This window comes from Plectrocnemia conspersa, unplaced genomic scaffold (genome assembly GCF_051122295.1).
Source record: "Plectrocnemia conspersa isolate PC_06_02 unplaced genomic scaffold, ASM5112229v1 ptg000012l, whole genome shotgun sequence".
NCBI lineage: Eukaryota > Metazoa > Arthropoda > Insecta > Trichoptera > Polycentropodidae > Plectrocnemia > Plectrocnemia conspersa.
In genome coordinates, this window is record NW_028277176.1 from 295,032 (window position 1) to 309,818 (window position 14,787).

The window sequence follows — 14,787 nt, forward strand, 5'->3', positions numbered from 1 at the left end:
CCGTCGGGCGACAGATTGCGAAATTGAAACTTCAAAACGGAGCCGTCGCCCCCGGCGCCCGATGTCGAAAATAAATTATTACGATAGCCACCCCGATCGACGTAAAGCAACGGCTTTCGTCGATCGACTCGACATATTGATATATATATTAAATATTAAAAATACACAAACGTGTAAATAAAATCAGGGCTTTTTATACTTCGATTTTCATTCCGGTTATAGCGGTTCAATACCGGTTTTCTTTTTTAAAAAATAACGTTCTTTTCGGTTTTTGTTTCAGCTCCAAGCGATTAATTTTTAATTTTTTAATGTTTTTTTTTGTATTAAAAAAATATTTTCTGCAATAATTTAGAACATTTTGTTCTTTCTTTAGAAGCATACTACATAAGGGAATTGCAATATTAATACCAAAATTTTCAATACCGGTATTACCGAGAGAAAAACTGTAAATAACGGTATTAAAGTTATTGACATTATTATTATTATTTTAATTAATTGAACGATAAAATAATCCGAGATTCACCATGTTTATTGATTAGCAAAACCAAAGTATTCGAATACTTAATACCAAGTATTGTTTTGATATAAATTATTTTAATTAAAACACTTTCATTAATTATAAAAATAAATATTTTCGAAAATTCGAACAATAAATCAAGAACAACATCGATCAATCGCTTCTGTATGCCTTCTAAATTCTTATACCAGAGCACCACTCGCCAATTTATTCCTATAAAATATATAACTCAGGGACGTCATTTGGGAGAGGCAAGTGAGGGGGGCATTTGCCTCTGCTTGAATACGTAAATATAATAATAAAATTATTTTTTCAATGTGGCATATTTATAAAATATATTAAAAGCTAATCACAAATCAGTACTTTTTCCACATAAAAATGCAACGTATAAGACTTTTTGCGCGCACATTCTTAAAATTTGTTATGTTTGTATTGCCGTGCCGATCGTTCACATTATCGCGGACGCGAAACGATTTCATTACGAAAGTGGGAAATTCGCTCTTCCATTCGGCAAAATTTGGTTGGATATATTGAAAAATGTGCAAGACTTACATAGAGTTATAAACGAATACATCGTATTCGATGAATATAATATAAATAAATAATGATCATTACATAATTGCCCTGCACAATAAGCGGGTTACGCTTTGACCGAAATATCGGTATTTCCATTAAATAAATTCCAGTATTTCTGTATCAAAAATCACATAAATCTGAGTCGGAATCGTAAAAAATCGACCGACTCTGATTTATTTTTATTATTTTCTTAAATCATATCAAATATGTATATATTTTTTATAATTGTAATAATATTTATTATGAAGAGTGCGTTGCTCCCTGCTAATTAACAAGTATTTTTTTCATTTGTGAGATGGGTGCAATTGATTCCTTGAAACCAGAACCGTAATGTCGGGCTATTAATTGGAAAGTTTTGAGGTCCACTTTCACATTGAGTTTGTTTCTGTACTTTCATTTAGTATATAATAAAACTAAAAAAGCATGTTGTGTAAAAAAAATATTAAATTAAAAATAATGTATCAGTTTAGTTCCGGTTTTCACTCAGCTCCGAGTGATTGAAAATAACAAAGGAGGACGCTAAAAAAAAGGTTATTTCGGAATTTTTTCTTCATTGAATGATGCTGCGGGAGCTAAAAAAATGTCATCTCAGAATTTTTTTGTTCACCTTACTTTAGTTAAAGCGCGTGTTTGAAAATATACAGAACCGAAATAAACCGATATTTTTCGGTTTAGCTTTAGTTTTCGTTCATACAAAAAAAAATCTGGTTTCCGGGCCAGTTTTAGTTCGAAGCTCTGGTTTAAATACAGATAAACGTCTAGCATTAGTAAATTTCGTGTTAAATGAATCTCTAACACAGTTGCTGCCAATGGAAAATAATTCCTAAAGATGTTTTTTAGAACCAGTAAATATTTAACAAAAATCCGCCGTATTTTATTAAGGAGCTCCATATTGAAAGTTTATATAAAACCACTGAATGTTGAATTTTTTTTTTATAGTCGCTTATGTTTTATCTTGGACCTAAAATATATTTGTAGCTGCACCTTGGAGGCTCAAATTCAGTTTAAAAATGTTAGTAATAAAAAAGTTAAAAATAACATTTGTGTATATGATAGATGTATATGTTAACTTTTAATCTTAGAAATTATTGAAATTGACAACTTTAACATATCCATTCAATGTTTATTTAAAATCTATTGACATATTTTTGGATATTAATGATTCCTCCTATATGCAGCAATGATTTCAAACGACTAGAAGTGCGAAACCTTTAATGAAAACAATCAATCCATTTATTTTCCCTGATATTGCACAAACATATTTTGACAACTGGATTCATTTTTGGTTAAAAAATGATTTAAGTTATTAAATATGACCTTAGCTGTAGTATGCGATGTTAATGAATCACAAAATATCAAATCTTCCTGTATTATATTTTATATTCGAATTTATATCTAATAAATGCTAACAAACTAGCATTATTAAAGACGTCGGTGCTCTTATCATATTTTAGTGAGAAATATTGACTTTTGAGCACTCTTGAAATTAATATCTTTAATCTCATTATTGACCGTATAATTCAATTTTAAAATCAAATTTTTTTTTTGGCTTAGTATTCGTTATTACTTTTGTAACAGAAATTATGGGGTTTTACAGCTTCTGGTATTACAGCTTTTACTGCTTTTTATTAAAACAACCAGTGACAAAAATAATATTAAAATTGTTTCGCGGACCTTAGTTTAAGTTTTGAAATGTCTAGCAACGCTTAAATGTTTGGTCAAAATATAATTACCGTTCAATTTAAAAACAACACTTCATATATAAGCAAAAGACCCTTTGATAATTACTGATCGTTTAATATTAATACCGATCGTTTAACAACCGTTTATTAAAGTTAACGAACGTTTATTGAAACTATTGACTGTTTGAACAAATTGTTGACCAAAAAAACACAAATCTATTTTTAATACATAATTTTATGATTAGTCAAACGAAGAAAGATGAGATACGAGACAAATATAAACGAATCTATAATATACTAAATTATAGTTCTAGAGTTACCGACATTAAGTTTGGCAGCAAAAAAATACATAACGTAAGGAAACAGTTTGTACGTCTTTGTGGCAAACCACAATGATAAAATTACCCGATGTATTCCATTTCAGCCGCGTCGTAAGTTTTGTGTTTTAGATATCGACATTTTTTTTAACGATATGACTAATTTATATATTTATTTTAGAGGAATCCAGTGGTGACGAATATAAAGGAAGAAGAAAGCTGTGGAATGAAACAGTGCAGCACAATTTAAAAATTGCTTGTGAGAACTTAAAATATTACACATGACACAAGCATATCACCAATCGAAGCTTAAGAAAACAGAACTTGAGGAAGCAACGGCCACTAATGATCGAAATAAAGTAAGGGTAGTTGAATAATAATTTGAAATGCAGGAAAATTAAAATAAAAACGGGATTTCAACGATCCTCATTAACGGCTGATGATTAACAATAATATAAAATTTATTATATTATAAATAAATATGGCCGGAGAAAAAAAAGACAGATTTAAAGAAATTTACTTAAGAGTATGAAAGAAAGAAATATTTTTGGATAAATTGGTAAAAATGCATTCATCGCAATTACCTTTTTTTTAAAAAAAATAAGATAAATACTATATCGTTATTCTGTTTTCGGTGCATTATTTTTGTTAAAGGGTGAAAATCAAATTCATCTGTATGCAATCTGTAATCAAAATCGAGGGTTTATAGATCAAAGTAATTTAAACATTCTGCATCTCATAGTGATGCAGAATTGATGATTTTGTATATAATATTGTTGGGACAAATTAATCTATTAAAAATAATTTCGCATAGCAACGAATAAATTATTATAGACACATGTTACAAATTAATCAAATTGTATGTGATTAATTATCATTATTCACACGTGTATCAAATTCAATATTTACTTTAAATTTTGAGTAATTAATCAAATAAGTCGCTAGAACTACCGTCGTATTATTTTTAGAGCATCCGCTTCACCGTTTCCTGGCTTCAGCTAAAACCAGCACCCCCCAGAGGGCAAGCCCTGAAATATAATTATTTTTGCTTAATATTATACTTATCAAAAATATTAAAAAACTACAAAGGAGGTCAAATTTGTACTTTTGCCTTAGCTGACAAAATGTCTAGTCCAGGCCCTGCTCCCAACCTCAAATTGGTTGGGAACCCTTGGTGTAACACATCATTGTCAAACTGCCGGGAACACTTTGGCTTGTCTTCGACCATATACATATATACATATCTAATATTTGTTTTTGACTCGCGCTTTTAACGTTAATATCTTACTATTTACTCACACCTTATGTTTCAATAGTGCACTGAGGAAATTTTTCAAGCAAAAAACTTCCACGTCGAGGAATTAAAGACGTTAACAAATTGATGTTTACAAAGAATTTTACTATGGTATATACATATCTCAATCTCCCAAAACTACGCATTATTGAGTCATCCATTCTGGGCAAATCTAAAATAACGATTTGCTACGCAATAAATATGTTGAAGTGTTATTTAAAAAATATGATAGGTATTCTTACCGATATTAATACAGACTTTTGATATAAGGATGTTGGTCAAAGTATATTCAAACAGAATTTTGGTCAATGGGAGGGCGCAAAAACAATTATCACTTCTCAGAAGTCAAAAATTCACGTCAAAAGCAATAAAATCGTGTCGGCGCCGTCGCAGTGGGAACGCTCGGTAACGAGCGTTCCCACTGCGATGGCGACGGCACGATTTTATTGCTTTTGACGTGGATTTTTGACTTCTGAGAAGTGATAATTGTTTTTTGCGCTCTCCTATTGGGCAAAATTCGGTTTATATGTTCCTTATTTAATTTGTTTTATTATTATAAAAGTCGTAGTGTAAATGCTAGATTATTGAACGAAGGCGACGGCACAATTTTATTGCTTTTGACGTGAATTTTTTACTTTTAAGAAATGATAATTGTTTTTGCGCTCTCCTACTGGGAAAAATTCGGTTTATATGTTTCTCATTTCATTTTAAATATTATTATAAAAGTCATTAAATGACTTTTACTTTATTGATAAATTAAATTTAGTTGTTCTCAACATTTTATTGTAAGCTTTTATTTATGTTTCACTCTTATTTTATTAACGTATATATTAGAGTAAATGTTGCTATATTGATAAAGTTGTTTAATGGTTCTCAACATATTATTTTTTATTCAAATTTTTGCCTTAAGCTATGATTAGCATATTTTTTAAATTCTATGAACTATGAAGGAATAGTATATATAATACATAAATACAAAAATAACGTTGTTTGTAAATAAAATAATCATAAATCAGTAAATAAAAAAAGCTTATAATAAAATATTTAGAACCAATGAATTAATTCTTAAATAAATAAATTAAAACGTGAGACATAAATAAAATAATCATAAGTTAATAAAAATAAGCTTGTAATTAAATGTTGAGAATGTACTTCATCAATAAATATAATATAATAATTAAATATTATACAATAATAAAAAAATATGATAAAAGTGAGACGTAAATACTAAAATAAAATTAAAATAAAATGTTGAGCACCACTGAATTTGATTTATCAATAAAAATATAATGCAATGAATTAAAATAATAATATTAAAAAATATTAAATAAAACGAATTTAAAAACAAATAAAAATAAACCCACTTCCATGATGTATATGCTGAAAAATAACTCACTAAATAAAAGAGTTAAGGCAGAAGCTTAAATAAAAAATAACTTTTTATGATTTGATCAAACACATCTTATTGTCGGTCGTACATTTTCCTAGATCCGTTTTTAATATATACAAAACTTTATATTTTTTACAACTACTATTCTACTACTTTGTTCTATGACTTTTTTGCTTTTTATCTTATTTTTGCTTAATATATTTATTGAATGTAAATAAACTATATAGGGGCGCAAATTTGTCTTTTTGTTTTTCTTAGGTTACAAAATAGTCCCGGGTTTGCTGAGAAATGTATACTACATATTTTGTTCTGGAGATACTTACTTGTTCTAGCGCATTTGAAGACTCGAAATGCAGGCCGGCCACTTCCACCGAATTCGTGCATCTCCCGCGGTCGTCTCGTAGCGTCGTGTGAGAGTTAACCAGCCGCAGGACCACGTTGGCGCGGAACGTCGAGTTTTCGAAGAGCCGTCGCTCGGGGATTTGAACTGCGAACAAGTGCAGCAGCTTGAGATATATCCGCTCCAGTCTGTCCGGGAAGGAGCCGCGGCGGACGAGACCAGGAGTTCGGTCGCTCCAGGGAGGGAAGTTTCCCGGATAAAGGGCCACCGATGGAGATCCCCAACGAGTGGCGTATCGGGAGGGGCAGTCGTCCGCGGAGGCGTCGTAGAGCGTGACGTCATACTCGGAGAGGGGCAGGTCGCAGTCGAGGAGAGTCTTGCAGCTGTCCACGGCGAAGGAGAAGAAACGCCGAGCATAGCTCCATCGACTCTCCTCTTCGAAAGCGCGGTGGTCGAAGTAGACATTCGCTTGCAGGAGCAGCTCTCTGTAATATTTTGGAGGATCGTGCATTCGAAAATGGGACACTGCCGTCACTAGGTTTCCCCTCTCCGCCAGGGCGCGCAACAGGGGCTCGAAAGCGATAAAATTCTCCTCCAGAGGCAGGTGGAACAGGGCTAGCACTCTATGGGCCGAAATGCCGGCCTTTAACGCGATGCTCAAGAGTAGCAAAGTCTTGCAGAACGCGAACATGACGAACCTCTACAATATACTGTTTCAGTTTCGGCTGAAATCACGCGCGTATGTCAATCGATTGACATTTGATATATAATAAATTACACATGACGGCGTAAAGTCGGTAATACCGCGATTGTCAACTTTAAAGAAAGACAAAAAATTGAAGATGTTTTAAAAAAAAAAATATGTTTCGTTTTGAACAAATAGATTTACAATTTTATACACACTCCTTCCTCCAAAGATGTCATTTGGGGAGGAGAGGGAGCAGGTGAAGGCATTTGCCCCTCTTGAATTTGCCTAGCCAAATGCATGTAATTTAACGAAATACTTTAAATCTTATTTAATTCAAAATATTAAAAAAAAAATCACCGACTAGCAAACTTTGCCCCCCCCCCCTTCCCATGTAAATGGCCTGCTTCTAACCAAAAATTCTCAAGTTATCCCTCAAAGAAAATCTAAAAAAGTGTCGAATCTATCGCATAAATATTTTATTTAAAATATGTTATATCAGAGAAATCATGTCTGAATTCATATTTACCGTAAGATATATATTATTACTAGTAAAAATATAATTTACCTGGCAAATAAAATTATATGACAGTGAATATGTATTTTTCAGTGAAGTTATATTTTTACTTATAAATTCCAAATACATTTTCACCAGCAGATATATATTTCTACTGGGTTACAAAAACTCATATAATTTAACTGTGCTAATATGCTTTTCTAAAATGACTATGTAGCTTAATATGATAGTTGCGAAACGTCCATTTGCTGTTCAAACTCAAACCTAACACAATGAAAGTTTTATAGTTTTAGAGCTTTCGTTAGTTTAAGTCAACTAATTATAGTTTTAGAGCTTTCGTTAGTTTAAGTCAAAAATAGAATATGTCTGCCTTAGATAATACACTATGATTTAAAAATATGATATCTATCCTTACTGATATTACTACGGATATAAAAGTATTGGTAAAAGTATATTTAAACTGAATTTTGGTCAATAGGAGAGCGCAAAAACAATTATTCCTTCTTAGAAGTCAAAAATTCACGTCAAAAGCAATAAAATCGTGTTGGCGTCGTCGCAGTGAGAACATTATAAGTTCTTCATTTAATTTGTAATTCTTTTATAAGACGCTTACTATTAATATTGGTCAAAATTTGGTTTAGATGTGCTTCTATTGGTCAAAATTGAGTTTAGATGTGCTTTATTCGATTCTCACTTATTATAAGTCATAATATTGTTATAAAACTCTATAAAAGACTATAAAAGGCGACGGCACGATTTTATTATAAATACTATGAATCTTGATAAAATTGGAATAATAAATGCTAACATTTGCAATCCTCCTGGAAAATTTTGAAATGTCAGCCCCCCACATTATGATTAATAATTATAAATATATATTTAATAATGATACAAAACTAGCTAGGAATAATTATATTATACAAGTAGATGATTATATAAAATATTTAGGAGTAGTTATGGCTAATAAAATGTATCTTAAATCACAATGTAATCACAGATTTAAAAAAAATAATAGGAAAATAGGTATATTATTATATTAAGGATGAGAAATATGTTATTAAAAAGTTTTTATAATAGTATTATATTGCTTTACCTTTACATAAAATAAAAAAATAATTATATTGTCAAATAGAGAGACCTAAGAAGCTAAGGCTAATTTTATTTGTAAAATTATAATTTGTATATAATATATGAAATTTAATAAAATTAAATTTGAATAAAATTTATTAAAAATTAAATTTAAGCGATTTTTGGTATATTTTGACCCATTGATTTAGTTCTATGAGATTTTAGAAAATTATAAAATGTAAATTATATAATGTAGCTACATTATATAATTTACATTTTAAATTATTTATTATATAATGTAGCTACCGCATAAAAAGAAATGAGAGTGTATCAATAATTAGAACTGTGGGGTCAATTTAATGGCAGACTTCGACGACCGGCGGTGCTTCGTCCGCCGTTCTCTCGTACCATTACATTCGATTCAATATGTAACTTTTACTGCAGTGTAATTGCCAACAATCAACATTCATCTGGCAAAATACAAATTAGATTAGAATACAATATAATAAAATTCGCTGAAAATATAGTATTTTTCATGAAAGTTTGAAAGTTTATTATATCTATATAATATCAGATAAATAGAGAACGTCTTCTTTTAAAATAAAACATTGCAACTCAAGATAAATATGAGTAAAGAAATATTGCACAGGCGAACAAAATTGTAGAATACATTGCAATTATAAAGCTCGTGTAAAATATGTTTTAATGCGCAAAGGTTTTAGAAGCACTCATTCGCAGAAACTCGAGCCGACCGCCAGACTGGAAAGTATCGAAGGGTTAACACGAAGCGTGAGAAAACGCAACTGTCGCTCGTAGACAATTTTTTGAAGATTTTTTGCCGCTCATTATCTCGGAGAAGTCGTTAAGAAAACGAGGCAAAGTTCCCCTTGGGGCGATTTCCTCTCCGTTTTGCGCCCAAAGTTGTCACTCGTCGTAGCTATTAACGGGAAAAAAGTTGCAACCGTCGTTGCCAACTTTCGGGATGGGATTTTAAGCGGCCTCTAATTATTTTGCTCCGTTTTTTAATTATTATCAACGCTTCGCTCTAATTAAACATTACACTGATTCTTCTTAATGCACCTTTATGATGCCAGCTCACTTTTTTAATTCGGCTCTTAAGTTTTATAGTTTAATAAATTTTAACAATCACTACAATAGAGATAATGCAATTGACTTTAATTACTGTATGCATATGTTTACATAAATATTTTTATAATACTCATTTATAATACAATATATTTTAATCACACAACAAAAATTTTGCTTTTTGAATATTTATTAATTTTAAAAACATACGAGCATATTCGATTTCAACTCTTTGCTGATATATAAAATATATTTAAAAAAAAAGTATGCTATATACTTATACGACGACGACGATAGACAGTAAGCTCACCACCGAAAGATGCTGTCATCGATAATAATGCTATCATTATTATTGATGACATACGTCAACGATCCGCTCGAGTGACAATATGTTTTTCGAAAAAAATTATAAATCGCATCGCGTTTTAATTAACTTGGCATATTTTTTAACAATAGCGAGTCGATATGTTTATACATTGTTCAGAAATCACAGTTAGTAACCAAAGTTTAATATACCCATCGTACACTTCGACTGTTTTATCGCTTTATCAAATAATTATTTGTTACCTTATCTTCGCAACAAAGTCTCGTTGTGCAAATAAAATAATAAATCAGTAAATTCAGGTCAATATATAAATAAAACAGATAGGAACCGAATAAACGTTGACCGCCGTTCGCTTATCGATTGTTTATATTATTGCTGACATTTTCGTATTTCTCAACATTTTTGTCATCATTGATAGATTTTGAAATCACTTCTCCGAATGCAAACAAAATATTATAAAACATATTATAACATCACATTAATGTCTCAAATATACTTATCTTTTTTATCTCGACTGCTCGATTTGATAATAGTAACTATATGTACGCACTTATGTTCATACGAAACTCTATCACGACTGTTGCGCATACTCGACTCGATTACAATTTCGTCTAATTTAACTATGCATACATAGTCGGTTACGAAGTCTAACTAGATAATTATTTTCAATTTAGGATGTTTCAATTCTGTAGCGAAGAGCGTTCGCTGGAATTTTTCATCGAAAGGTAAATAAACATTGACTGCAAACAATCGAGAGGAAATACCAAAACATCGAACGACAGCGACGTTGGTACAATATTTGCATAACTATAGTATGAAATTCGATAATTAATTTCCCAAGAGTCGTTCCAGAAAATTTCACTCGGAGCGACAGCGTAAAATTCTACCTTATTTGTGCTACGTAATATATAGTACCATACAATATATAATACAGCTATTGACTCAATTGAAAAACAGTGTATTTATTTATTTAATCTAATTTAAGAGTGACGCAGTATCAAATTGTTAAATCAAATTATTTGATTTCACGGTTATAAAATAATACTATGAAATTGATCGCCCTGATTTATTATAGCCAATGCATATTCGAATCCCGTTAGAATAAACTAGATCGCCACAATTAACCCATTATCTGACATGATCCCAATTTGGGGTACCAGATTTTTATTGTTCTGCGGTCGGTGTTACTTGCTGAATTATTGAAACTGGCAACACAGTTACGTTTAGAAAAGTATATAGCAGTATTTTCACAAAAAATAGTACACAACTGTTTTGATTAATTGAAGTAATAAGTAATAGTGAAATTCAGAAGTAGATCGCAAATTGAAAAGAAGTGGCTTTTATATATAATAACACTAGCTGTCGGTACCTCACTATCGTGAGGTACCGTAGCTAACGAGTGTGCGAATACCGGACCCTCAACTTTTTGGGTTTTAATGCATAATAAATAATACATATTTCATATCAATATGTAATTGATATTTTTGTATACATATTTTAAATAAATTATGCATATATCATATCAATATGTAATTGCTATTTTTGTTTTCCTATAACATGCTTCTTATTTTTCTGATTTGTATAAAAAATATTTAAGTGTACTTATTATATATTTTAATGTATCAAATTTAAACCGCAGAATAAGTTATTTCTTACTCATGCAGAATTACGTAAATATAAATTAATAAATAAACAAAAAATGGGTATTTGCTGGATGAATTGGAAAAAATAGTTATTGATCCATATTTTATGGATAATGATATTCAGATGCTAAGATCCACCTGATACTGTCAGATATATAATAGAAAACAACGATGATACTATTTTAAAAGTTATTTTTCCACAAGATGATCCGGTCAGAGTAAAAAATCATTCAAGCTTTCTACCGATGGAAGCTTCCTCTATGGGAGCATGTAAATAATATTTTAATAACTTTCAAAAATTCAGAGCTAAATCTAAGATAAAAAAATCTAAATCTGTTCAGAAAAATGTTCAAAAGATGTGATATGAAACATAAAATATTTAAAAAAATCAAAAATGGAAAACATACTAACAATATAGAAATATAGCAGTTAAAGCATTAAGAGTAACTAAAATAATTGTATGAATAGTAGATAAATAAAATAAAAAATGACACAAATAAGATATGGAAAATTGTAAAAAAACAATTATCACTTTTAAGTCAAAAATCCACGTCAAAAGCAAAAAAATCGTGCCGTCACTAGGTTATCTAACGTTTATACTGCGACTTTTATAATAATATTACAAATTAAATGAGGAACATATAAACCGAATTTTGACCAATAGGAAAGCGCAAAAAACAATTATCACTTCTCAGAAGTCAAAAATCCACGTCAAAAGCAATAAAATCGTGCCGTCGCCGTCGGTAACGAGCGTTCCCATTGCGACGGCACCGACACGATTTTATTGCTTTTGACGTGAATTTTTGACTTCTGAGAAGTGATAATTGTTTTTGCGCTCTCCTATTGATCAAAATTCGGTTTGAATATACTTTAACTAATACTCTCATATCATAAATCCTTAGTTATATCGGTAAAAATAGTCATATTTTTAAGATATAGTTTAGAAGACAAATTATGGAGCAATATGCGAGATGCAATGTTTTTCTGTATTGAGAATTTAATTGGCTTAGCTTATATTTTGGACCTGACCTAATGAGAGTTTTAGAATTAGGTCAAGTTGGGTTTGATTAATTCGTGCAGGTTAGGTTTGAGTTTAAACAATAAATGTACGTTTCGCAACTGTCAAATTGAGTTTCATAGACATTTTAGAGCTAAAGTTGAAATTATATAATTTTACTAGCACCTGCCAGATAAAATATATTTTTACTGACAAAAATATATATCTACCGGTGATATGTATTTCAATATAACCTAAATAAATAACCATATGTATGTAAATGTATATATTACTACTTTTTTAGTACCGGTGTAAATGTATTCCTATATAATTTCACTGAAATAACATATTTAAAAAAATATCTTCGAGATAGATTGGAGACAGTTTTTTTTAGATTTTCTATGAGAGATAACCTGAGAATTTTTAGTTTAGAAGCAGGTACGGTATTTTAGATTTTAGATAAAAGTTTGCCACTCACTGGTCGCTTTTTTAAAAATTTTGATTTAATATTTCATTAAATTACATGTATTTTTTTCCCAAATTCAGGAGGGGAGAAGAATGCTTCTTACATGTTCTCCCAAATTTCTGGTTTAGGCATATTGGATATGAAAACGAGGAACTCACATTTGGAGTAAAATAAAATAATTGAGACTACAGCTTCGAAAATTACATCAGCTCACCTGATCAAATTCTAGTCTATCATTAGATTACTAGATGTTAATATATAAATCGTAATTAATATCAATATGGTGTTATGTTGCTTAGATCTCCATGTCCAATATTAACATTCACGAGAGATTCTAAAATAAAGTAATCAGACTGATGGTCTATGCTCCTCATGCGTAAAAGATCCTAATGTATATGCGAGTGGACTTATAAAAGACAATAACATAGGTGAAAGTAGACTTAAGCGTGTAAATATATAAAAACAGATTTAACCTACATAATAATAAAATATACTTTGTCTATTAACGAGACTTATAATAAAAAATATATTTTTAAGATATATGTATGTTTAATGGAATGTTCCAGTGAGAGGTTTCCTACGTGTTATTTTTATTTCTCTTGTGCCTAATCAGTTGTCATTGAAGAAAGTAAAATAATTGATAATTGTCACTAGATAGCTTGCAAAATAAAGAAGAAAATAATAGTGGCCTGCGATAATAATATCAAAAATATTTAATTAGTAATATTTTTTAACGTTGAATCTTTATTGACAATATTGAATGTAAACGCTTGACGTTTATTGCTAGAGATTTCGATGTCGCCATTATTACTTAAAAAAAATCATGTCAATGCGATATTATAATTGATATTTAAATAGTGTATCGTCAATTACTAAAACGCGGTCAAAATAAATTATATAAATATATTATTCTACTCGCTTTAATCAGCTTTAATTATTTAATACTGTAATTAAAACCTAATTTATTAAAAGAAAAAAGGGTGCATAAAATCTAATTTATTAGAGGATAAAATATCCAATAATATATTTCTTGAAAAAGCTTGATTTTAATGCACTCGAATTCCCCCAGTAGGTCATCCTCAGGGTCTGGAGGATGAGCAGGTGCATTACCCATAACTAAAAAGACTGAATAGTAATTTATTTTTTAAAATATGTATTCAATGCAAAAAGAATTATTGCATATTTAACTTTTTCAATATACGTTTGTACCAAATGTTTGCAGCGGTTTGCGTTTAAACCATTGCAAATGCTTAGTTTAATTTTTGAAGATTAGAAATTAAATCCTTTAATAATTCATTTTTATGTCAGCAGTTGAAATGTGGCCGTAAAATTTGTGCAATAAACTTATATTACGATATCATATAGATACGCGCTGTCTTCGAGTCGTTGAACTCGGTGACTACTCGATTGGACCAAAACTGACGATGGCGCAGGAGAGGTCGCGTTTTCAACACGTCGATCTATTTATTTTAACTCGAAAAGTTCCGATGAAGGTGTATGATCGAGGAAAGGGGAAGAGATCAACGTCTAAACCCTCTCTCTCTCGATACCTCGAGCAAGCTGGACGACTTGGGGCGAAACTAGAATTTTATTAGACTAGCGTGGTATTTATATTGTATAATTCTAGCAACTAAAGAATTCGTATCTGATCAAATCAATGACATTGTTAGGTGGAACATATTGCCAAATATTTTTATACATACTAACATAATTAAATTTCTTTGGTTTTCAGAAAACTTTTTATTGAAAAAATGAAATTTAAAAAATCATAGTCTTTATTGCCATCACAACAAGAGCGCTTATAATTGCCTGTAATAATATTTTGGGTCAGAACTAAGGTTCTCAATTATTCATAGTTTTGAACTATTCGATTTTTGAATAAAA